The sequence below is a fragment of the Rutilus rutilus genome (assembly GCF_951802725.1).
Source record: "Rutilus rutilus genome assembly, chromosome: 3".
Lineage (NCBI taxonomy): Eukaryota > Metazoa > Chordata > Actinopteri > Cypriniformes > Leuciscidae > Rutilus > Rutilus rutilus.
The window spans coordinates 208,406-236,034 of NC_140211.1; the positions used below are offsets into that span (position 1 = coordinate 208,406).

General features: G+C 41.3%; 1 protein-coding gene across 2 annotated transcripts in view; it reads left to right on the plus strand.

Moving 5' to 3' along the window:
* Window positions 1–14,241: 14,241 nt before the first annotated feature.
* Window positions 14,242–27,629, plus strand: part of nrxn2b (neurexin 2b) — a 499,069-nt gene continuing 485,681 nt past the window's right edge. For both annotated transcript variants that reach the window (XM_084404964.1, XM_084404965.1), the window contains exon 1: window positions 14,242–14,370. The gene's annotated coding sequence lies outside the window, so the exon portion shown is untranslated. The remainder of the gene's footprint in view (window positions 14,371–27,629) is intronic.

The window sequence follows — 27,629 nt, forward strand, 5'->3', positions numbered from 1 at the left end:
CAGCGACCAATGGCGACACTCGACTAATATCTCCAACATTAACTCGTATTACATCCTACAGGGAGTTCTGAAATGGCAAATGAGATGGGAACAGAGATGGGCTACAGAAGCTCACATAGATGCTTTTAAATAGATCAGAGTCTAGCTTTCCCCCCCGGACAAATAGTGACAAACTCGGCTAACAAGACAAATGAATGAGGTCAAATTTTCAAGAGAATCGGAAGAAGAAAGGGAAGGCCGAACGTGGCCTAACTCATGCCTGACTCACCGATGCAGAGGGTCAGAAAGCCCAGAGAAGTGACCTGGAAACCCAACAGGCCGAGGAGTTCATCAAGCACATACTGTGACTCAGGAGACACGGTCGGCCATGTAACAGCCTAATGATGTGCCCCATATTCAGAGAAAACCGTCCAGTCCAGCCTCATGACTGACCACAAGATCAACAACAATCCTCACAGCAAGCTGCGTTCATAGACCTATTACGGACTATGTGTAAAAGTCAAAAGTAGGTCACTGAAAATCTATTTAATAATTCAATATTATAAATAAAATCATATAATTCATAGGGCCTACACATAAAATCACCAAGTCAAGTCACCTTTATTTATATAGCGCTTTATAGTGTTTCAAAGCAGCTTTACAGAGATAACAGGAAAATAATACAACAATTAAGATTGTTTCTAGAAGAAAACAGTCCACAGTGCAGCTTAAGTTCAGTGATGGTTCATTTTTGTTGTAAAAAATGTATTAATGTAGTTCATTTATATATATAGCCGCTCTGGAGAAAGCCGTGATGTCATCGTCCAGCTCAGTTCAGTTCTCATATAATGGTGTCAATGAAGGCAGATCAATAATAAACACCTACAATATATTTTGAATATAAATAAGAATTGACTTTACACACCTCTTAGATCAGTTTTTGTACATTCATTAGGTCAATGTGTATATTTCTTGCTCGTTTTTTCACTCATATTTGTCACCATTGTTTGAATTTGCCTGTAATTATTTTTGTGAAAGCCTGAAAATATTTGTGCATTACAAAGCACAGTTTCATCAAAGCAAAGCAATCTTTCCTGTGACTTATTTTCTGCGTTTGTGGCGAGCTTGAGCACTTTTGATGACGTGTGGAATCTGCGGATAATAATACAGCGAGATATACTCAATGCACAGCAACTTGAATAAATGAATAAATTAAAGAATATAATACGGATTATCAAGCAGTGTTTATTGTTTCACTGTTTGCTGCATTGTTGTTGCATTGGCATTTCATTTCTATTCATTTGTCATTTAGTCTTATTGAAAGCTCAGGGTTAGGGAAAGCTTTTGTGTTAAATTAGTTTGCCTGTTTGCGTGTTAATGAAAACGATTGTTTCACCTTAAGATGTTAATCTTCTGTGTATAGAAAAGAAACACTGTAAATACATGTTATATGTTTGTGTTCTTTTGAAATAGTGTTAGGTTGATGTGACTGATTGAACTTGAGCATTTTACAGTGTGATTTTGTGGCCTCAAGTTTTAATACATCAGACACAGTTTTAATGCAAATCCAGAATGGAGAGACACCGACGAAATGTGCAAACCCATCCAAGATCACATGACTGTGGATGCAGTCTGTCAATGAGGGCTGAATGCTACACTCTAAAAGACACTGGGTTAAAAACAACCCAAGGACTGGGTAAGTATAGGACAGAATGCATGTTGGGTTAATTTTACTCAGCAAATTAGATTGTTGATTTAACCCAGCATAGTTCATTCATTTTTACTATAATACTAAATTTTTTTTTTTTTTTTACTTCATACATTAATTAATGTTTACGGATTAACTTAAATCCTCTAAACTATTCTAAAATACTCGATACAACCACTGGCTTGCATGATAATTCCTTTATTTACAATCATATTTTACAGTATAGTATATTTTATATAATGTTTAATACATATTGCCAACATTTAAGATCATTTGACAAATATTGGAAGTAAGAATTAAACATTTAGAAGTAATTCCAGTGTTATGGTCCAGTCTCTGCTGTCCCGGTTCTTACACTGTAACGCGTTGGATCTCATGCCGGAGCTTCACGGATCTCGAGCTTGTGTCGTCTTCAGCAGAGCAATTTCTTACTTCATAACCTGTCCATACACAATCAGTGTACAGTTCTGAGAACATATTTTAACATCAACTACCCAAACACTGGGTTGTTACGTCTGACCCAAGATCTGGGTAACACAAAAACTACCCAAACACTGGGTTGTTACATCTGACCCAGGATCTGGGTAACACAAAAACTACCCAAACACTGGGTTGTTACATCTGACCCAGGATCTGGGTAACACAAAAACTACCCAAACACTGGGTTGTTACATCTGACCCAAGATGTGGGTAACACAAAAACTACCCAAACACTGGGTTGTTACATCTGACCCAGGATCTGGGTAACACAAAAACTAACCAAACACTGGGTTGTTACATCTGACCCAGGATCTGGGTAACACAAAAACTACCCAAACACTGGGTTGTTACATCTGACCCAAGATGTGGGTAACACAAAAACTACCCAAACACTGAATTGTTACGTCTGATGCAGGATATGGGTAACACAAAAACTGCCCAAACACTGGATTGTTACGTTTGACCCAGGATCTGGGTAACACAAAAACTGCCCAAGATCATGGTAAAACAAAAACTACCCAAACACTGGGTTGTTACGTCTGACCCAGGATCATGGTAAAACAAAAACTACCCAAACACTGGGTTGTTACGTCTGATTCAGGATCTGGGTAACACAAAAACTGCCTAAACACTGGGTTGTTACGTCTGATTCAGGAGCTGGGTAACACAAAAACTACCCAAACACTGGGTTGTTACATCTGACCCAGGATCTGGGTAACACAAAAACTACCCAAACACTGGGTTGTTACATCTGACCCAAGATGTGGGTAACACAAAAACTACCCAAACACTGGGTTGTTACATCTGACCCAGGATCTGGGTAACACAAAAACTAACCAAACACTGGGTTGTTACATCTGACCCAGGATCTGGGTAACACAAAAACTACCCAAACACTGGGTTGTTACATCTGACCCAAGATGTGGGTAACACAAAAACTACCCAAACACTGAATTGTTACGTCTGATGCAGGATATGGGTAACACAAAAACTGCCCAAACACTGGATTGTTACGTTTGACCCAGGATCTGGGTAACACAAAAACTGCCCAAGATCATGGTAAAACAAAAACTACCCAAACACTGGGTTGTTACGTCTGACCCAGGATCATGGTAAAACAAAAACTACCCAAACACTGGGTTGTTACGTCTGATTCAGGATCTGGGTAAAACAAAAACTGCCTAAACACTGGGTTGTTACGTCTGATTCAGGAGCTGGGTAACACAAAAACTATCCAAACACTGGGTTGTGTTACATCTGACCCAGGAGCTGGGTAACACAAAAACTACCCAAACACTGGGTTGTTATGTCTGATTCAGGAGCTGGGTAACACAAAAACTATCCAAACACTGGGTTGTGTTACATCTGACCCAGGAGCTGGGTAACACAAAAACTACCCAAACACTGGGTTGTTACGTCTGATTCAGGATCTGGGTAACACAAAAACTACCCAAACACTGGGTTGTTACGTCTGATTCAGGATCTGGGTAACACAAAAACTGCCCAAACACTGGGTTGTTACGTCTGATTCAGGAGCTGGGTAACACAAAAACTATCCAAACACTGGGTTGTGTTACATCTGACCCAGGAGCTGGGTAACACAAAAACTACCCAAACACTGGGTTGTTATGTCTGATTCAGGAGCTGGGTAACACAAAAACTATCCAAACACTGGGTTGTGTTACATCTGACCCAGGAGCTGGGTAACACAAAAACTACCCAAACACTGGGTTGTTACGTCTGATTCAGGATCTGGGTAACACAAAAACTACCCAAACACTGGGTTGTTACGTCTGATCCAGAAGCTGGGTAACACAAACACTGGATTATTATGTCTGACACAGGATCTGGGTAACACAAAAACTACCCAAATACTGAAAAAATAACCCACAAAAATGACACAAAAGGCTCAACCCAGGATTTGGGTAGAAGAAATAACCCAATATTTTTTAGTGTAATGAAGGTTTCATGAGTTAGATGAAGCAGCTTCACTGCCTGAACATAAAAGAGTCTGAGATTGAGCTTCAGAATCCAATCGGCCTGATCAAGATCGGCTCCAGTTCTGACTCTGTTACCCCTTTTCCACCAACAAGAACCAGGTGCTGGTTCGGAGCTAGAGCTAGTGCCGGTTCGGAGTTGGTTCGACTGACGAGCCTCCAAAGAACCGGTTTGCTTTTCCACAGGCTAAAAGAGCCAGCGCATAGCCAGGTCTTACGTCACAGCTACGTCTCATCTTTCCCAGCAACGTTAGCGCGGCGGCGCCAAACACAAACACATCATCAACAATGGCGGACGTTGCTTTGCTATTGATGTTCATGGCTTTGCGGACCTATATCGGCATCCAAACACGGCGGATCCAACGTGTTCGCGCGGCTCACCATTATTTGTACAGACGGAGATTACAAGCGAGAGTAACGGTATGTACATAACATTTATTTTGAACAATAAGATGCCGACTTTAGTCTAACTTACTCTGGACTTCTGAAGAGGACCAAAGTGCAAGAAAGCAGCTTGTTTCGTCGTCTGACCACTGCTGTTTTTGTTTAATCGCGTCCATCGTGTTTAGCTGCTGTTAGCTCGATTAGCTGCTATTTGAAAATGGCGGTCACAAGTTTATCTTCAGTCTTGTTGGCCACGGTAACCCCGCCCCCAGCCTCTGACGCAAGCGGTTCTTTCTTGGCTCCGTTCTAGACCCTGCAATGATTTGGTGCTACTTCATTCGGAGCTGGTGCTTTGGCAGTGGAAAAACAAAGAACCGATTTGAAACTAGGCTCTGGCTCCGAACCAGCACCAGCACCAGCTCTGCCTTGGTGGAAAAGGGGTACTGTAAGTGTGTCTCGTTCTCTGATCTAGAGTTTCTTCAGTTCTGACTCTGTGTGTCTCGTTCTCTGATCTAGAGTTTCTTCAGTTCTGACTCTGTGTGTCTCGTTCTCTGATCTAGAGTTTCTTCAGTTCTGACTCTGTGTGTCTCGATCTCTGATCTAGAGTTTATTCAGTTCTGACTCTGTGTGTCTCGATCTCTGATCTAGAGTTTCTTCAGTTCTGACTCTGTGTGTCTCGATCTCTGATCTAGAGTTTCTTCAGTTCTGACTCTGTGTCTCGATCTCTGATCTAGAGTTTCTTCAGTTCTGACTCTGTGTGTCTCGATCTCTGATCTAGAGTTTCTTCAGTTCTGACTCTGTGTGTGATCTAGAGTTTCTTCAGTTCTGACTCTGTGTGTCTCGTTCTCTGATCTAGAGTTTCTTCAGTTCTGACTCTGTGTGTCTCGATCTCTGATCTAGAGTTTCTTCAGTTCTGACTCTGTGTGTCTCGATCTCTGATCTAGAGTTTCTTCAGTTCTGACTCTGTGTGTCTCGATCTCTGATCTAGAGTTTCTTCAGTTCTGACTCTGTGTGTCTCGATCTCTGATCTAGAGTTTCTTCAGTTCTGACTCTGTGTGTCTCGATCTCTGATCTAGAGTTTCTTCAGTTCTGACTCTGTGTGTCTCGATCTCTGATCTAGAGTTTCTTCAGTTCTGACTCTGTGTGTCTCGATCTCTGATCTAGAGTTTCTTCAGTTCTGACTCTGTGTGTCTCGATCTCTGATCTAGAGTTTCTTCAGTTCTGACTCTGTTTGTCTCGATCTCTGATCTAGAGTTTCTTCAGTTCTGATTCTGTGTGTCTCGATCTCTGATCTAGAGTTTCTTCAGTTCTGACTCTGTGTGTCTCGATCTCTGATCTAGAGTTTCTTCAGTTCTGACTCTGTGTGTCTCGATCTCTGATCTAGAGTTTCTTCAGTTCTGACTCTGTGTGTCTCGATCTCTGATCTAGAGTTTCTTCAGTTCTGACTCTGTGTGTCTCGATCTCTGATCTAGAGTTTATTCAGTTCTGACTCTGTGTGTCTCGATCTCTGATCTAGAGTTTATTCAGTTCTGACTCTGTGTTTCTCGATCTCTGATCTAGAGTTTCTTCAGTTCTGACTCTGTGTGTCTCGATCTCTGATCTAGAGTTTCTTCAGTTCTGACTCTGTGTGTCTCGATCTCTGATCTAGAGTTTCTTCAGTCCTGACTCTGTGTTTCTCGATCTCTGATCTAGAGTTTCTTCAGTTCTGACTCTGTGTGTCTCGATCTCTGATCTAGAGTTTCTTCAGTTCTGACTCTGTGTGTCTCGTTCTCTGATCTAGAGTTTCTTCAGTTCTGACTCTGTGTGTCTCGATCTCTGATCTAGAGTTTCTTCAGTTCTGACTCTGTGTGTCTCGTTCTCTGATCTAGAGTTTCTTCAGTTCTGACTCTATGTGTCTCGTTCTCTGATCTAGAGTTTCTTCAGTTCTGACTCTGTGTGTCTCGATCTCTGATCTAGAGTTTCTTCAGTTCTGATTCTGTGTGTCTCGATCTCTGATCTAGAGTTTCTTCAGTTCTGACTCTGTGTGTCTCGATCTCTGATCTAGAGTTTCTTCAGTTCTGACTCTGTGTGTCTCGTTCTCTGATCTAGAGTTTCTTCAGTTCTGACTCTGTGTGTCTCGATCTCTGAGTCTTGTTCTCGCGCTGGACATCAGCATCTTCTCTCGCTCTGGAACACTTGCACAGCCGCTCAGATGCCAGCGCTGGTTTCTGCTCGTCTCATTAGCATAAACACACCTGTCCTCATCATGTGTGTTGGCAGTCCTGAGCTCTCAGAGGATCCTGAGCATAAACACTTCAGTGTTTACAGTCACCAGCTGTGCAGCAGATGGCAGTGAAACAGACCTGGGTCTCCATGGAAACACGACGCCAGTCATCAAGTGTTATTTGGCCAGAGGAGAACTGAGCCTGTTTTCTCCAAAGGGTTTTTCCATTATTTTCCATTTGCTTTTCTGTTTTATCCCGGGATGCCCATCCTGAGGTAACTTGAGAGTATGTCAGGTCCAGTTTGGATCCAGCCTATCATGAAGATTTCCGATGATCAACACCTGTGAAGAGACTCGAGAAACTCCTGTGAAGACCAGATGAAGCTCTGAATCAACATGCACCAATGCTACATTTCTCTCTATACCCCTATATACAGTATGTGCACAGTTACAGTTTTTTTTGTTTTGTTTTTAATTGCTAACAAGCATCTGTCAATACTAAAGCCACTCTTCATTCGGTCTGCATTACCAGCATGAATCTTGGTCAAACAGTTAATCTCACCTCCAAAACTCACTGAGACCAACAAAACAATTAATATGTGTCTCAAAATAAGCTTCCCCCCACAATCCAAAGACAGATTGGAGACTGTAGGTGAGTGTGAATATGAATGTGTGTGTGTGTGTGTGTGTGTGTGTTCATGAACCTCAGTCCTCTTTCTTTGTTCAACCTGCGCTTTATACCTCTCTTTTTTCTCTGTAATATTCTTTCTCAGGGTAAGATGCGGGTTAAAGTCACACATCTGCTGGAATAATGAATGGACCAATAAGCAAACGGAAACAATATCCCTTTAGAAAGCTCTTATTGAACCATTAAATGGAAACACTAATGCACCATGTATCTCCTGAAAAGAAATGATCCGTCCCTGCCGTCTCTCTCTCTCTCTACCTGACACCTTCACTCCATCTCTTTCTCTCTCTCTCTCTCTCTCTCTCTCTCTCTCTCTCTGTTTATTAATTTAAGTGTCGGTGTGATACGAGCTGCAGTTCTTCACAGTTCTCCATCCTGGATGTTTTTGAACACATCACTGCATACACCACTGGCCAAAGCAATTTTGTGAAACCGTGTAAGTCCCAGTGGCCACTATGGAGGCGTGAGGGGCTCGTGGTTCAGAGAGGAGCGGATGGTCATTTCCACAGGAGGGAATCGCTGTAACATGGAGCCAATGTCGAGTCCAAGGCCACAAACATCTCTGAGGAGGACAGGTTTAATTATCCCAACCTGAGAGGTCACAGTGTCACAGACAATGAAAACTCCCAGAAGTCCTCACACATGCTACTTGGTATCGCTTTTTATTTTTCTTGGTTTAACCGTGCCGGCCATCTTTATGTCAGGGTGCACTGCGATGTTTGGTTATACGGGTGTTTACAGAAATATCAGTATCTCAGTTCAGGATCAAAAACTGATGAAAAATCTCTAGAGTGCATTACAAGATACATGGACATATAGAAACATTTTGCACATTCTTGTTCCTTAGACTTATGATGACTTCATAAGTCATAAAGGTTTTGGGTCATTTATATTTGAAAAGGATTTGAGTAATCCTTTTAAAATACCCCCTAACTTTGAGGCTGATTACCTCTGTTAGGAGAGCAGATATGAAGCATTCGTCTGTAAACATGATGAGTTTGAGAAGGAAAAGCGTTATACTGCTCTCTCGTCTCGTTCATTCATTGGTTATATAAATTTCTTCACACTTATGGTTGTGCCCTTTTGGAGCCTGTGGTTTGTTGCGAATTTGTTTTGTTTCTCTCTTTCTCTCTGAATGAGACCTATTAGCGTTTCAGACTTTTATTGCTTTATGCAAAATTTGGTATTTGTGAATTGTCATAAAACTGCTTGTACAAGCGATAAAGCTTCCACTACAGCCAATTATTAGCTCGCTCCTATTCGGTGGGTTACAATCAAATAAAAATTAACAGCTTTTTACAGTTAATGTTTATTATTGACATTCAATAGATTATGCTTGTTAGTGAGGTCTAAAACTGTGGTTCTCAAGCAGGGGGGCTCCACAAACTAATAAGTCTTACAATTATTTGAAAATATGTTGTGTGCCATGATGACACAAAGACGGACACTGTAGTAAAAGAAAGTGAAATTCTGTATATTGCAATACAAACACATAGAGATACCCACTAAAAAAAAAGTCCAACCAACCAACTTGATCATTTCTGGACCACTTCAGATGGACCACTGACTCTTATGAGTTATACATCATTTAAACGTCGCCTCCAAACACAAGCTCATTGGTAAGAAAGAAAAACAGGATTACCGAAGGGAAAGTTTTCTATCTTAGAATTTAACTTTGCAAATGTCTGCTGTGTCAACCACACTAACAGATCCACAGTGACACACACACATGCGCATATTCACGTCTGATTCATGTTTCATTCTGTTTATTCTTTTTCAGCAACTTTCATCTGTTGTAGACAAACCATATGAATAAAAAAAACATTTCTCCGGTGAATCTGTGTTTTGAAGGAATCGTTTGAGTGAGTGATTGAAACGACTCCCTCATAAAGAAGGGCACTGGTCTCCTACTGGTGTAATGATGTAACCTGCAGAATAAGCCACTGAAACCAACACCACCAGTGCGACGCCTGACAGAAACACAAGCAGATTTGAGGGCTGTTGTATAATTGCGCAATTATTAACAGTTCTTGTGTCATAAGCATATTTGGTACCAACATTCTTCAAATGACAGATCTGACATCTTCCCCAACAGCATGTACAGTATATTAGGATATTAGCCTATATTATGTGTAGTAGGCAGATGGAGTAGTACAGAAGTGTCATCTTCTGCTATATATACCAAATTATTACAAATCAATTATTCATAAAATATAAATTACTACCACTGTAAATGCATTCCTCACAGAGCTTATGGCACCTCAAGTATTTCTCTGTATTAATGCTCTTTCACTGTTTTTATATCAGTGCATTTACAGTGGGAAGTACCGCTGCTATATATTTTTAATCAGTGGTCAATGATTCAGGCCAGTTCTGGGTTATACAGTGATGAGAAATATTCCTCCTGAAGAAGTGAAGAGATCGCTCATGTGTTCTCGCATCAGGAGAGAGATGGAGGGATAGATTATCAGCAAACGTGTAAAGTGCTGAATCAGTACCTGCGTGTCCAAGCCCGTGGGATTGTGGGATTCCAGACCGGGAGTTTGAGGTTATGTGGCTCTACACACTCATCCGGACGCAAGCAGCGCTGGGATTATCATCTGATGCTGATGCCAAGTCAAGTCACCTTCATTTATTCAGCGCTTTTAACAATATAGACTGTTTCACAGCAGCTTTACCGTGATAATAGGAAATTACAGTAACAGAGAGTGTTTCAGCTTTACAGCAGCTCTAGAATAAAGTTATTGTCCAGATAAAGTTAGTTTGACTGATTCACTTCCTTTGCAAAGATCATTAGTTATTAACTTAGGGGCCGCTAACACACACCGTTCTAACAGAAAACCCTTAATGCGCTCCGGCCGCTCATTCACACAACAGTGCCTGGTGGCTCGAGAACGCAAACCCTGAAACAGCATCCAAGGTGCAAGTTTCACATTTTTTTGAAAACGTTATCATCTCCACATAAACTTCAAAAACGCGAATCTGTGAAAACGCTGACGGCGCACATGCGTATTGCGTGTTTAGTCTATAGATATGCACGTTTGCACATATATATGTGTCTTTCTTTACAAACTGACCTCAACAAATGACTTGTCTAGCCATGATACAGAATTTACGGTCTACTAATACTCTAATGAGAGCTAGTTGACATGTAGATGCAAAGTTACTTCAACAGAATGTTCAAAAGGGACCATCAAAATAAAGTATTACCAAATGTTGTGTTTGAGGGTGATTTCTGAAATTCATGTCTCATCATTAGACATCATTATTTTGTCCAACAAAAAATAAGAAAGTGCAATGTTTGTGACTCAATCTTCAGTCTGAGATGAAAGTGACATTAGCAGTTAGAACAGGTTTCGTGTTTTAAAACCATCGTGTGTGAGAAAGCCTCTCTGAGATCATAAAACTGCTTTCCACCGATCACACACACACACACACTCTCGTCTCTGTTGGCCGGTAGATTTAGATCTTCAGTAGTTTTGGCTGTATATCTACAAGATGAACATTAACATTTAGTGCTGCGATAACAGAGTCTTGGACTCGCACTGAATTTACTGTCCGAGAGTCACAGATGGGTCAGTCAGATCAATAAAGCTGGAGAATCCTACAGAAAACACTGAAACACACAACAGACCATATGAGCTCTAGGAGGAATGTGTGAATGTGTGTGAATGATACACACACGTACACACATACACACACACTCTCACACACACACACACACACACACACACACATGTCTGGTTCACTATCTTTGTGGGGATTCTCCATAGACGTAATGGTTTTTATACCGTACAAACTGTATATTCTGTCCCCTTACACTAACCCTACCCCTAAACCTACCCATCACACACACACACACACACACTAACCCTACCCCTAAACCTACCCATCACAGGAAACATTCTGCATTTTTACTTTCTCAAAACAACTCATCCTGTGTGATTTATAAGCCTTTTGAAAAGTGGGGACCGCTGGCTGGTCCCCACAATGTAGGTGATCTCAGGTTTTACTATTCTTATGGGGACATTTGGTCCCCACAATGTAATATAAACAAGGGCACACATTACACACACACACACACACACACATTACACACACACACACACACACACACTCACACACTCACACACACACACACACACAATTTAATTTTCGATTCTATTTAACACTAATAGTGTTACACAACCACGATCGGATGATAAGAGCAAATCATTTGTGACTCTAACGAGAGCAGTCTCAGTACTATGGTACGGTCTAAATCCTGACTGGAAATCCTCCAGATATCATTTCTTTCTAAAAAGGAACATAGTTGTGAGGATACTGCCTTTTCTAATATCTTTGACAGAAAAGGTAGATTCGAGATCGGCCTGTAATTGACTAATTCTGAAGGATCAAGTTTCGTTTTTTTAACAAGCGGTTTAATCATAGCCAGCTTAAAGGTTTTTGGTACGTATCCTAATGACAAAGATGAATTAATGATATTAAGAAGAGGATCTGTGACCTCTGGAAGCATCTCTTTCAGTAGCTTAGTCGGTATAGGGTCTAACATACATGTTGTCGATTTAGATGATTTAACGAGTTTAGCGAATTCTTCCTTTCCTATAGGAATGAAGGAATGGAATTTTTCCTCAGGGAGACTACAAACTATTTACAAGATTGATAATATCAGAGAGAAAATTATAACTATGCAACCGTCTACTACAGTATCGCATCAGGCAGTGCACTGTCGTCTCCCTGAGGAAAACTTTGATTCATTCATTGCTATAGGAGAGGAAGAATTTTTTATCGATCACAAGTTCAGTATGGCGTACCACAAGGCTCAGTACTAGGACCGTTGCTGTTCACTCTGTACATGCTACCCTTAGGAGATATCATTAGGAAGAAACTTACCAATTCACAAAATTAACGAAATGTATAGCTGATATAAAAAACTGGATGACTAATAATTTCCTACTACTAAATTCTGAAAAAACAGAGATTCTAATTATTGGACAAAAAACTTCCTCATGTAATAATCTAGAATACTGTCTAACACTTGATGGCTGCTCTGTTAAGTCTTCGTCGTCGGTCTGGAACCTGGGTGTGCTCTTTGATACCAATCTTTCATTTGAAAGTAACGTGTCTAGCATCTGTAAAACTGCATTTTTCCATCTTAAAATATATCTAATATGTCAGCCGGAACCGGGAACACTCCCCATAAATCCTGATGTACTCGTTACATCATAAGAAGAATGACACACACACACACACACTCCAGATCTGATGAAGGACCTGCGCCTGGACGCGACGACAACGCAGTCCTGAAGTGTCGCTAGTCTCTCCCCTGTGAAGGCCTCCTTCCCTTCAGCTCTGTACAGATAAAACGTTGTCGGGCTAATTCCAGTTCACGAGGCTACGTGGAAGCGATAAAACATTTCTGTATTATACATTTTTCAAGGTTTCTACCTTGGAACCTATTTCAGGGTTTGCGTTCTCGATCCACCAGGCACTGTTCTGTGCAAATGAGCGGCCGGAGCGTATTAGGGCTTTTCTGTGAGAACGGTGTGTGTTAGCGGCCCCTAAGTTAATAACTAATGATCTTTGCAAAGGAAGTGAATCAGTCAAAACTAACTTTAGCTGGACAATAACTTTATTCTAGAGCTGCTGTAAAGCTGAAACACTCTCTGTTACTGTAATCTCCTGTTATCACTGTAGAGCTGCTGTGAAACATCTATATTGTTAAAGCGCTGTATAAATGAAGGAGACTTGACTTGAATTGACTATGCACTGCCTGATGCGATACTGTAGTAGACGGTTGCATAGTTATAATTTTCTCTCTAATATTACCAATCTTGTAAGTAGACATTGTCCCTGAATAATTTATTATTAGTTAAAAGAATTGGCGTATTTAAGAAGAAAACATTTTTATTCCTCTGATCCCATAGTCTTCTAAATTAATTTACAGATGAGGTCTTAATTTTATTTAATATTTGTACATTTTTGTTATCTATTTAATTTTCCTTTTATGTCATGTTTACATAATTTAACGTTATGTATGATCTATTTTGATAATTAAAGTAGTAGCACATGTTTTGTAATTTCTGTAATAGATTGACGCTATTAGGGTCTGATAAATTAGTGGGTCTTGATGTAATTAAGCGAGTCCCGTCCCTTCCCGGCCGCCGTACTCTTGGCGTTCTTTTCCATCATGTGCTGAAGTTGAAAGAACTTTTAAAAGTTATCGCGTTTTTAGACTTCGCGTTTTCCCCATTCCACTGCGTTGCGTCTGGCGTTAAACACAAAAACACGCTCCTCGTGTCTTGACGCACACGTTATATTTACGGAGAGAAACAGTAACGCTGATATATATATATATGCTGAGATATACGCTTATATCCAGCATATTCCTTATTTGACATAACTCGCTTTAATATCATTGTATGAACGGTTCCTCATGAACATCATGCACCGGATCTTAATGTTTATTCCTCAGTGTTGATCACTAGTTCTGCAGTCTCTGAGGAGATCTTCTCTTCATACTGGTGTTTTCTCCAGTAGTGATGATGTGATGATGGTTCGGTGACGAGCGCGCTCCAGCAGAAACGCACAGTTTGTATGGACTGTATGCGGAGGATCTGAACGCGTCGCGTGTCGGGGAACATCAGTCGCGTTCCCCTGTTTCGTTCCACAGCATCTGTGCGCGTCGCGTGCGTCGCGTCGCTCTGACTGCAGCTCGGCTCCGCCCGCGGCGCGGGGCGTGTCTCTGTGGGCGGGTCGCGTTGCTGATGTGAGGACGCAGGTGACGCGGCGCTCAGCACCATCGGAAGACGCGCGGTGTCGAGACGCGTTGCGCTCTTACGGATACTGGACATTATTCAGGAGATTCCGGAGAAAACCGCAGGAGTTTGGGTAGAAGGAGAGACGGAGACGCGGGGAGAGAATTCCGAAGGTAAAGAGCTGATCGATCATTGTGTGTGTGTGTGTGTGTGTGTGTGTGTGTGTGTGTGTGTGTGTTCGTTCGTTCGTTCTTGGTTGTCTCTGATCAGCATCATGACGATGTGTCCAATTTTACAGTCATGAGCTGAAGAGCATCAGTCTGATCTCCGATACAAACGCGGACCCGTGTTTTCCAGCTGTGTGTGTGTGTGTGTGTGTGTGTGTGTGTGTGTGTGTGTGTGTGTGTGTGAGTGATCTCTTGTTTCGGATCAGGTCAGGTTTGATCTTATAAAGTGTTTCTGGAATAACGATGAAGGTTACAGAAGAGAATCGCTGGATGCGCGTGAAGTAATTGGCGAATCTTCGGTGAACAGATTCTGATGATCAGCGCATCGATCACTCATGAGTCTCGACACACACTTAACATGATCATTTCTGTAGTCTCGAGAGAAACAACACAATGTTTCCCTTCACAATCTCTAGACTGTTCCGTGTGACACACACACACACACACGTTAGACACAAGCGAAGTAAGTTGTGTGTGGCGTTGACGGCCGTTGTGTTGTCGCGCTCTGCCTGTATTATGTTCATTAAATGATCTGAAATCTGAAGATTGTTCTGTGTGTGATTTTCACATTGAGTTCATGAGTTCATGTGTAGCGAGGATGATGTGAGCGCGCGCGGCTCCTCCGCTGGGGTGCGATATACGACCTCACTGAGACAACCCGCAGAACACACACACACACTCTCACTCACTCTCTCTCTCTCTCTCTCTCTCTCTCTCTCTCTCTCTCTCTCTCTCTCTCTCTCTCTCTCTCTCTCTCTCTCTCTCTCTCTCACAGACACACCAAGACAATTTCTTCACACAAAGAGAGGATGATGACAGTGTGTATGATTTGGATCTAGCGAGTGTGTGTGTGTGTGTGTGTTTGTACAGGCTTGTCTTCAGCTGCCCTTCTCTAATAACTCCCTCCAGTTCAGGAACCCCTTTGTGAAAATTTACTCATAATAATAACTGAGGCGTTTCTCTTGCAGTTGGACTCAAAAATCTGAAAATGTCCTTGCAAAAAACACTCTGTGTGTGTGTGTGTGTGTGTGTGTGTGCGCGCGTGTGCTGATTCTCTGGCTTTGTGGTTTATTATGTCATGTCATTAGTATGCTAATGATATATTGATGTGTGATTGATCAATAGGGTACAGATGAACCTGACTCTGTTTAGCGTGTTCAGAGCGAGTGTGTTCAGAGTGTGTGTGCGTCCAGAGTGTGTGTGTGTGTGTGTGTGTTCAGAGAGTGTGTGTGTGTGTTCAGAGTGTGTGTGTGTGTTCAGAGAGTGTGTGTGCGTTCAGAGTGTGTGTGCGTGTGTTCAGAGTGTGTGTGTGTGTTCAGAGAGTGTGTGTGCGTTCAGAGTGTGTGTGCGTTCAGAGTGTGTGTGCGTTCAGAGTGTGTGTGCTTTCAGAGAGCGTGTGTGTTCAGAGAGCGCATGTGTTCAGAGCGTGTGTGTTCAGAGCGTGTGTGTTTGAGAGCGTGTTCAGAGTGTTGTCATGGACGTGTGTGTTCAGTGTGTTATCATGGACGTGTGTGTTCAGAGTGTTGTCATGGGTGTGTGTGTTCAGTGTGTGTTCAGTGTGTGTTCAGTGTGTGTTCAGAGTGTTGTCATGGGTGTGTGTGTTCTAGGGATGCAACAATACAGTTAGCCCACGGTTCAATACACACCTCGGTTTTTTAACCACGGTTTTCGGTTCGGTTCGGTTCGGTTCTGATGGCTTGACACATAAGAGTGTTTTTTTGTTTTTTTGTTATTCTGTGCTTAGGCAATAGGAACAGTAAGAGGTTAAGGAGAAAAAAATAAAAACGATTTATTGCAATACTCCTTTATTTTACTTAAAAGCTAAGCAAAGTCCACTAGTTCCTATAGTGTATTGTATAATATACAATTAACACTGACATCTCACAGCTGCTGTTAGCCCATTTTGAAAATAAACATAGGCCTAGCCTACATGTTAGTAAACATAAAGGGGGTCAGTCTAGGACAACTCGAGGTATCACACCGGACGCGCACTTTCTCAGTTTATGGCCAGCAATATTGTTATGTTTAAGGACATTATGAAATTAAGATAATGCCTGTACTATGTTATGATTGTACTGTACAATTTAAATACAATCGTTGCTAAGTCTGCAGTCTCAGCACTTTACCTCAGAGCATAATGAATTGACAATATCACCTGAAAATCCGATAACATCAGCCATTTTCATTCTAGCAGCTGATTCCTGTGAGTGAATGTAAAACTAAATGTATATTGCAGCACAGGGTGAAGTCAGTATATACATTAACGACGATTTGAGACAAATACATTTACATTTAATGTAAAACTATGTAGATGGCGCTCTGTGGCGCGGCAGGATTTTGAACACGGTCCCGAGCCGTTGCTGGGCGCCGCGGACAGACGGCGAAGGGCGCCGACGTTGTGTGTAGCGCTACGTACACTCATAGAGAATAATGTGTTCGAATTTAAAATACGTGGCGCTGCGCGTCCGGTGTGCAACCCCTTTAAATTGACCATTTCAAATAAACATATTTGTGCCTTCAGACAGTGATATTGCTGGGTGATGGCGCCGCAGATGTGCAGTCATGTTGGAAGTGTTTCCATTTGAGTACGCTACACGTGTAAAACAATGCTTGCACATAGTTATTTTTATTGTTTACCGTTTTTTCTTCCTCGGCACTATACTCAACGGCAAAACCGAAATGTCCCCACACCACGGATTTGAAAGACGCCGGCGCTTCCTCGTACTGTAGCCTCACTTCACCACCGCTCGCCATGTTAAAGTGTGGAATGATGGTTAAGCGCCCCCTAAATTTAGAGCATAGTGATTGAATATTTACTCGCGGGGAATTTCCTTATCAGCTCGTAGACTTACAGGCACACACAAACAGTCAATTCGGAGAGAAATAAAACGCACATAAATTATTTAAACGTAAAACCGAAAAAATCGCAATTCACAAGCGCGTATTGAACCGTGGATGTGGTACCGAACGGTTCAATATTATATTGAGAATTGTGGCATCCCTAGTGTGTTCAGTGTGTGTTCAGTGTGTGTTCAGAGTGTTGTCATGGACGTGTGTGTTCAGTGTGTGTTCAGAGTGTTGTCATGGACGTGTGTGTTCAGAGTGTTGTCATGGACGTGTGTGTTCAGAGTGTGTTCAGAGTGTTGTCATGGACGTGTGTGTTCAGTGTGTGTTCAGAGTGTTGTCATGGACGTGTGTGTTCAGAGTGTGTTCAGAGTGTTGTCATGGACGTGTGTGTTCAGTGTGTGTTCAGAGTGTTGTCATGGACGTGTGTGTTCAGAGTGTTGTCATGGACGTGTGTGTTCAGAGTGTTGTCATGGACGTGTGTGTTCAGTGTGTGTTCAGAGTGTTGTCATGGACGTGTGTGTTCAGAGTGTGTTCAGAGTGTTGTCATGGACGTGTGTGTTCAGTGTGTGTTCAGAGTGTTGTCATGGACGTGTGTGTTCAGTGTGTGTTCAGAGTGTTGTCATGGACGTGTGTTCAGAGTGTTGTCATGGACGTGTGTGTTCAGTGTGTGTTCAGAGTGTTGTCATGGACGTGTGTTCAGAGTGTTGTCATGGACGTGTGTTCAGTGTGTGTTCAGAGTGTTGTCATGGGTGTGTGTCGAGACCCAGAGTTTTCTTCCGCTGGTTACTCACCTTTGAGTATTTCTAGCTAATCATGATGTTTTCCCATTAGAAAAGTATCATAAAGCAGTCAGACTGGATTATTTTGTTCATCTGTCATTGAATGTCTCGGGAACACTGGGGTTCTATCTCTACTGGAACTATTATATGAATTGTGAATTTGGTTTGCAATAATAATGGCTGCACACACGCGGTGAAGATGGTGTTGATGATCATTTGTAAAAGTAGACGAGATTCACGACCCTTTCAGATCTGAGTAGCTCTTGTCCAAACCAATAGTGGGTGTTAAATGCACATTTTCCTCATGTACTTTCCTGTGAGTTTCCTGTGAGTTTCCTGTGAGTTTCCTGTGAGTTTCCTGTGAGTTTCCTGTGGGTTTCTTGTGAGTTTCCTGTGAGTTTCCTGTGGGTTTCCTGTGGGTTTCCTGTGAGTTTCCTGTGGGTTTCCTGTGGGTTTCCTGTGGGTTTCCTGTAGGTTTCCTGTGAGTTTCCTGTGGGTTTCCTGTGGGTTTCCTGTGAGTTTCCTGTGAGTTTCCTGTGGGTTTCCTGTGAGTTTCCTGTGGGTTTCCTGTGGGTTTCCTGTGGGTTGTGAGGGAACGTTTAAGCTTTTCCTCAGATATGCTGAGCGGGACAAAGCTTCACCTGAATGAATTTATGTTGGGATAAAATGTGTTTGGCCTAATTATGATCCGGTTCTCTTTCACCGGACGATCTCTCAGGATCTTTGTCAAGTCAAGTCAAGTCAAGTCAAGTATATTTGTATAGCGCTTTTCACAATACAGATCGCATCAAAGCAGCTTCACAGTATTAAATTAAAATAATACAACAAGGTTTGTTTCTAGTGGAATTTATTGATAAAATCAAATTAGATATCCCCAGAATATCCCCAACTGAGCAAGCCAAAGACAACAGTGGCAAGGAACCGAAAAACTCCATCAAGTGACCTAATGGAGAAAAAAAACCTTGGGAGAACCCAGGCTCAGTCGGGGGCCAGTTCTCCTCTGGCGTTTATTATCTAGAGGCCGGATTGGAGGCTTTGTGTGTGTTTGTTTCATAGTAAGTGTATTTGAACATCACTTTTCAAAATGCACATTGTTTCAAAGCAGCTTTACAGAAAATAAGTGTATATCTCCCTATCCACGAGTGCAGTGAATAGCTGGCCCGGCTGTGATTAACGGAAGCTTTAGCTGTTACTTTAGTTCCTGTCAGCTCTTTAAAGTGGGAGATGAGCTGAAAAGCTCTTTTTGTCTTTGAACACTGATCCCGATCTCAGCGCTGTGCCGTGATGCTCCAGACGTGACCCGAACTCTTCACCTGTGTGACCCGGTGCCGGATCTGATGTAATCCCTCTCCTCTAACCAGCCGAGCTGAGATCCTGAGGTAAACAGATCTTGAAGAGAGGGAGCGCGAGCGCAGCGCGGAGGAGTGTGTCTGAAACATCCTCAGCGCTGATTAGCGATACGTGACGCGACTTCAGACGCTGTGGTGACGGAGGCTCTTCTCTTCATGTGCTCTACAGATATGAAAGGAAAACATTCACCCAGAAATGATGAAAATGAATTAGTTCAGCCAGAAGTGAATATTCTGCCATTAGTTGCTCACCTTCATGTTGTTTCAAACTTTCTTTGCCATTGAACACAAAAGAAGAAAATGTGACTCTTTTTGTTTTCATGGAAGGAAGTGAGGTTCCAGTCTCTCCTCACGGGATGGCGAAACAGATGTTTAAAAGCACTGAATATTATTAAGGCACGAGTAAAAACATAATGGGGTGCTGATTGCACAGTTCTTTTGCAGATATAAGACGTTATAATAGTTTCTGTTCACCATCAAGGTTTGAGACTTGAGCTTCCAGGACTTCTCCGGTACAAGCAGAAACAAATGAACCATCTCTTCAAATTAGATGCTTGAAATTATCTCTTCAATATGCAATCAAGATAAAGACACATCAGCATAATCCAGCATTTAAGTCAATCTTCTACCCACGATGTCCACATCTGTACGAGGCCAGACCCAGTTATATCAGGCCCTTTGGAATATGAACAAGACCTCATATTAACAATCTGTGCCAGATTCACTTCTGTCCAGTTCCTCCTTGGAGTTTGGAAGAATTATGGATCAATTTGGAATTGTCCTGTAATAAGAAGGCTGAAACTTATCCACATATTCATCATCGGCATGTCTTGACATACAGTAAGAAGCCTTTTCCGTATCATAATCCTATCTCTACTGATGGGTCTTGATTGACAGTAGTGGATCTGCAGTAACTGGCGTCCAGCAGTATTCAGATCCCAGACCAACGGTCCAGTTTTCCAGCAGAAGCTCGGGCTCGATTACTGGCTCTGAGAACAGAACTTCATTGTATTTACTGATTCAAAACCCGTCTACAGGCTCTGGAGTCTATGAAGACAAACCGTCCAATAATCATTGAAATATTAAAGCAAATCTGTTATAGAGACTCAAGTACAACATTGTTTTCTGCTGGATTCCAGGACAGAGTGGCATTATTGGAGATCGACTTCTTGCTCATGGTCGCAAAACAAGCTCTTGCAGAAAGAATCAGTGAATGATCTCGGACATCAAGCCCTTATTCAACCAATATATATATATATATGAGAAATAGCAAGCAATGGGTAGAATGTAAATAAGTAAATTCTGTGGTTGGGAAAAGATGCGTCTATGCTTTTAAATCAAGACATGATGAAGTTGTATATTCCAGGTGTCGTGTATATTCCGGGTGTCATATATTCCAGGTGTCGGATATATTCCGGGTGTCGTGTATATATTCCGGGTGTTGTGTATATTCCAGGTGTTGTATATATTCTGGGTGTCGTGTATATATTCCGGGTGTTGTGTATATATTCCGGGTGTCGTGTATATATTCCGGGTGTTGTGTATATATTCCAGGTGTTGTGTATATATTCCGGGTGTTGTGTATATATTCCGGGTGTTGTGTATATTCCGGGTGTTGTGTATATATTCCGGGTGTTGTGTATATATTCCGGGTGTTGTGTATATATTCCAGGTGTTGTGTATATTCCGGGTGTTGTGTATATATTCCGGGTGTTGTGTATATATTCCGGGTGTTGTGTATATTCCAGGTGTTGTGTATATTCCAGGTGTTGTGTATATTCCGGGTGTTGTGTATATATTGCGGGTGTTGTGTATATATTCCGGGTGTTGTGTATATTCCAGGTGTTGTGTATATTCCGGGTGTTGTGTATATTCCGGGTGTTGTGTATATATTCCAGGTGTCGTGTATATATTCCGGGTGTTGTGTATATATTCCGGGTGTCGTGTATATATTCCGGGTGTTGTGTATATTCCGGGTGTTGTGTATATATTCCGGGTGTTGTGTATATTCCAGGTGTTGTGTATATTCCGGGTGTTGTGTATATTCCGGGTGTTGTGTATATATTCCAGGTGTCGTGTATATATTCCGGGTGTCGTGTATATATTCCGGGTGTCGTGTATATATTCCGGGTGTTGTGTATATATTCCGGGTGTTGTGTATATTCCAGGTGTTGTGTATATTCCGGGTGTTGTGTATATATTCCGGGTGTTGTGTATATATTCCGGGTGTTGTGTATATTCCAGGTGTTGTGTATATTCCGGGTGTTGTGTATATTCCGGGTGTTGTGTATATATTCCGGGTGTTGTGTATATATTCCGGGTGTTGTGTATATTCCGGGTGTTGTGTATATATTCCGGGTGTTGTGTATATATTCCGGGTGTTGTGTATATTCCAGGTGTTGTATATATTCCGGGTGTTGTGTATATATTCCGGGTGTTGTGTATATATTCCGGGTGTTGTGTATATATTCCAGGTGTTGTATATATTCCGGGTGTCGTGTATATATTCCGGGTGTCGTGTATATATTCCGGGTGTCGTGTATATATTCCGGGTGTCGTGTATATATTCCAGGTGTTGTATATATTCCGGGTGTCGTGTATATATTCCGGGTGTTGTGTATATTCCAGGTGTTGTATATATTCCGGGTGTCGTGTATATATTCCGGGTGTCGTGTATATATTCCGGGTGTCGTGTATATATTCCGGGTGTCGTGTATATATTCCAGGTGTTGTATATATTCCGGGTGTCGTGTATATATTCCGGGTGTTGTGTATATATTCCGGGTGTTGTGTATATATTCCAGGTGTTGTGTATATTCCAGGTGTTGTATATATTCCGGGTGTTGTGTATATATTCCGGGTGTTGTGTATATATTCCGGGTGTTGTGTATATATTCCAGGTGTTGTATATATTCCGGGTGTCGTGTATATATTCCGGGTGTCGTGTATATATTCCGGGTGTCGTGTATATATTCCGGGTGTCGTGTATATATTCCAGGTGTTGTATATATTCCGGGTGTCGTGTATATATTCCGGGTGTTGTGTATATTCCAGGTGTTGTATATATTCCGGGTGTCGTGTATATATTCCGGGTGTCGTGTATATATTCCGGGTGTCGTGTATATATTCCGGGTGTCGTGTATATATTCCAGGTGTTGTATATATTCCGGGTGTCGTGTATATATTCCGGGTGTTGTGTATATTCCAGGTGTTGTATATATTCCGGGTGTCGTGTATATATTCCGGGTGTTGTGTATATTCCAGGTGTTGTATATATTCCAGGTGTCGTGTATATATTCCGGGTGTTGTGTATATATTCCGGGTGTTGTGTATATTCCGGGTGTCGTGTATATTCCAGGTGTCGGATATATTCCGGGTGTCGTGTATATTCCGGGTGTCATATATTCCAGGTGTCGGATATATTCCGGGTGTCGTGTATATTCCGGGTGTCATATATTCCAGGTGTCGGATATATTCCGGGTGTCGTGTATATTCCAGGTGTTGTGTATATTCCAGGTGTCGTGTATATTCCAGGTGTTGTATATATTCCGGGTGTCGTATATTCCAGGTGTCGGATATATTCCGGGTGTTGTGTATATTCCAGGTGTTGTATATATTCCGGGTGTCGTATATTCCAGGTGTCGGATGGGTCATAGACTGACTCGAGGGTGTTTATTGTCCTCTCGGACTGCCTTATTTTTAATGCTATGAGACGGCGCTTTTTATCAGGACACACTTTTAAGGGCTTATTTATGGATCCAGGAAAACGTGTACAATTTGTAGCTCAAGTACATTTAAATAATAATGTTTTATAGAATTTTGTACATGTACTTATTTTTTTTTGTCTAAGTAAAATTTTATAAATTGTTTTTTTTTTTTTTATTATACTGTATTCATGATATTATGTTTGTTCAATGTTTATATGTTTCTGCCATGTCATAGCCGGTGATGCTGAAATACTGTTATAGACGAACATGTCGAACTGGCCGTTCCCTGATGACATTTATATCAGGAGAAAACCCAGAAACATGTTCTTTTAAACAAAGTCCTTCATTCCTGAAGCATGTCTTATTCCAGTGTGCTGGATTTAACCCTTTTTTTATTCAGCTAAGCCTTATGTAGAAATTCTTAAAGTTAAACCAGATAAAGTTTAAGAGCTTTGAGCCAAAATAGATAGTAAAAACCTGATATAGTTTTCCATACATTTTGCTCACTATGAAAATGTCCTGCCGTTAAAGAACAAACAAGCAAACACGCTGGGCGTTCTAATATTGTAATCTGTTTGAAAAGAGCGAATCCGAAGAAAATCACACAGGCTTGGAGTGATGTGAGGAAATGATGACAGAATGTAAACGAGAATGAAGAAGACTAACGTATATTTTGGCTCCTGGTTTCTGCGGTCAGCGTTGAGCAATCGCTGCTCAAGATTCAAGAGAAACAGAAGCTTTGAATGAAACGGTGAAGAACAGTGATTTTATTGATGGTAGCCAGAGAACTGGAAGGAGTTTAATTTCAATAATTGTGTCACGGCGGCTCAGGAAGATTGAGCTGAAATAAGCTGGATCGCCAGAAACGCTCTGATCTCTTTCTCTCACTTAAGAGGAATTGCACATGCCAGCTGCACCTCGAGTTGAAAGTGAATTCCTTCCATTTCATTTAAGGAGAATCTTAAAAATCAATCCAGAGTGACTGAGTGAAATGATGTGCAGATTTCTCCATGTTCAGTGAAGTGATTAAATCTGAGCGTTTCTGAGTTAAAGCGCTGAGACCTGAAGACGAGGAGGACGTTCTTCATTTCTTCATCTGATGTTCCTCTGCTGGCTTTCAGAAACACTGAACCTGTAATGCTGTGTCATTTTGAAGACCGCGTTGAACAAACTTTAATGTAATTAATAAGCACTTAGGGGTCATGAAGTGCATTTTCAGATCTTTATATGATGTTTCTGGAGGTTAGACATATTTTTTTATATACTGTGTATTTGTAAAAATGATACTTTTCCATCCAGGTTTCAGAAACCGCAGTAAACGCAGTTGAACTTCATCACACCGTATTATTAACACGTAATGTTCAAGTCACTTACAGTGGAAGCCTTTTTTTTTTTTTTTTTTTTTTTTTGATTATTATATATTTGTACAAAATATAATATATAGGCCTATATGATTTACTTTAATGCTGTGAAAAATATAATATAATATAATATAATATAGATAATGCAGTCTGATTAAACACACAAGCCTGTATTTTGTACGAAGGAAGATCTTTGTCTATATTTGTGTCCTTTACCTGTGTTTTATACTCTTCTTTACTCTCCGGCTTCACTTCCGCACTGGAAACAGAGACACCACATTTAGTGCTTCAATTTCACTTATTTGTATCACAAAATGTGATTGAAATTTGACATCCTACATTATTGTGATTGGATAGAATAACCAGGATGATGTGGTGACAGGTCTACTGGACGTCTGTAGATGACCTGCAGTCGTGCGCTTCTATCAGTTTGATCGATATGCTGGGTACACACCAAAAGATAATCGGGCTGATTTTGGGCCGATTTCCCCCCTTCCGACAATCCTAGCTATGTCCCGATTATCTTGATGGTTTAACAGATTATCTTATCAGATTTTCCCTTGGTGTGAGGTGTGTTAAGAGTGTCCGAACCTGCTCGGAAGAACGTCGGAGCCGCTCCGATCGCGAATCGTAAATATTAAACATGTTTAATATTTACGATCAGAAATCCTGATGTGTGGGGGGAACCCCGAGGACAAACGCGCGCACGCTCTGGAGATTATCACGTAAAACAAAACAATATCCAATCAGAAAGCGAGATGATGGAAGACACGGTCATTCACACACACACACACACACACTTGCAGGAAGCTTAATGTTAAGATTTAGTATTCATAAGTATAAATTTCGAGGAAACAAGCCTTTGTTTTTCATTTTAAGTGCAGAAATTTTACAATACCTAAACACAATTGGGTTTGAAAAATAAGAAAGCTGCAAAGTGCGTTTCAATCTGTAAACATTTTAAAATTTTTGTTTAACTTTTAAGTTTGTCACTGTTTATGTATATGTCTTTTTATGTTTGTTTATCGGCTTTACTCTTTGTACCCCCCGACTGTAATTGTAATTCTTAAAATCAATAAAAAAAAGATAAAAAATAAAAATAAAAAAAAGAAGAAGCTGAGTGTTAAGGGATCAGTGAGGTTCTATAGAGGGATTAAATAACTTTTTCTAAAGAGACAATACATCCAATAAAGAATAAATAAAGACAATAAAGAATGAATATATTTCTGTATAAAAGGTTATATACAATGGTAGGTACAATGGTTTTTTCACGTGAATTTTCTGTGAAAATCATTCCAAACACTATCGCAATTTCTTCCTGCATGTTGTCCGTCATGCTTATTCTGAAGTCTCACGATATTTTGCGAGATTCCCTGTGTTCATAGTCGAGACTCTGGTTGAAAATCTGTTTGTGTGTGGTGTGCTGTCTTTGTCACATCATGGCACACCACACACTATAGGAGCAAAACGCTTAAATCTGGGATTTTTTGTCCTCATGTTTGTGGTCTTTCACATTTTGAAAATCTTATAAGATGTAAAAAATCTTTTGGTGTGTACCCAGCATTAGGGAGCGAATCCACAGTTAGGGTTAGGGTTAGGGTAGGGTTAGTATCTATCCTAGGGTTAGGGTAGGTTTAGTATCTATCCTAGGGTTAGGGTCTATCCTGCAGTCGTGTGCTTCTATCAGTTTGATCGTTAGGAAGCGAATCCACAGTTAGGGTTAGGGTTAGGGTAGGGTTAGTATCTATCCTAGGGTTAGGGTTAGGGTAGGGTTAGTATCTATCCTAGGGTTAGGGTCTATCCTGCAGTCGTGCGCTTCTATCAGTTTGATCGTTAGGAAGCGAATCCACAGTTCGTCCGAGTCTTTCTTACGTCTCACTCGTCCACGGCTGGACACAGAAACCCTGAAGACAAGAACAGAGCCGCCATTTCACCAGGAGATCTAATTCTGCAGCCCTAGTTAAGTATATAAGTATATTTATTCAGTATATTTATTATATAAGTGTATTTATTCATTTATTCGTTAAGTATATTTATTGATTTATTGATTTAGTGTCCTACAATAAGACAAAAAGAAATAAACCAAAGGAGTAACCTGCGGCAGTCAGAATGTGCAGAGAGACTAGTTAGTGTGTGTGTGTGTGTGTGTGTGTGTGTGTCTCTGCAGTGCTGCTGCTGATTCAGCGTTTCTCTTCAGTTCTCTGTGTGTGTGAATGAGAGTTCAGCACTCTTATCTGAACAGCTCACAGTTTAACACACACACACACACTCTCCAACACACACACACACACACACACACAGGATTCAGGCTTGTTCCTCTGGACCTCATTCTGTGAGAGCAGGTATTTTGTGATCGGGCAACTGTAAAGGACGCCTATTTCTGTGGCACAATAGAACCGGTTGATTGTGTCTGGGCTGCCCTGATCTCTGCCTGATTTATCTGTTCAGTTTGTGCATCCAGCGTTCCTTCATTACGTCTCTGTTACATTGACACCATTGACCCCTCTCTCTCTCTCTCTCTCTCTCTCTCTCTCTCTCTCTCTCTCTCTCTATCCTCACACACACTCTCTCATTCAATCTCTCTCTCTCTCTCTCTCTCTCTCTCTCTCTCTCTCTCTCTCTCTCTCTCTCTCTCTCTCTCTCTCTCTCTCTATCTCTCTATCCTCACACACACTCTCTCATTCAATCTCTCTCTCTCTCTCTCTCTCTCTCTCTCTCTCTCTCTCTCTATCCTCACACACACTCTCTCATTCAATCTCTCTCTCTCTCTCTCTCTCTCTCTCTCTCTCTCTCTCTCTCTCTCTCTCTATCCTCACACACACTCTCTCATTCAATCTCTCTCTCTCTCTCTCTCTCTCTCTCTCTCTCTCTCTCTCTCCCTCTCTCTCTCTCTCTCATTTTCATTTCTTCTCAAATGTGCTTTTCATTGTCATGTCAGACATTAGCGTATAGAGAGCATCAGTGTGTCAGTACTTGCATATTCTGCTGTTGTGTATTTTGTAGGGGTGGGTGATAGTTTTGCTTTAAATAAGGTTTTTTATATACTATTGAAATTCCAGTATCACAAAAAAAATCTAAATTTCAATATCACAAACAATCGAATACTAGAGAAAGTACTATATAAAACCATCTCAAGCTTCCTGAAGACAAGTCAACAACAGT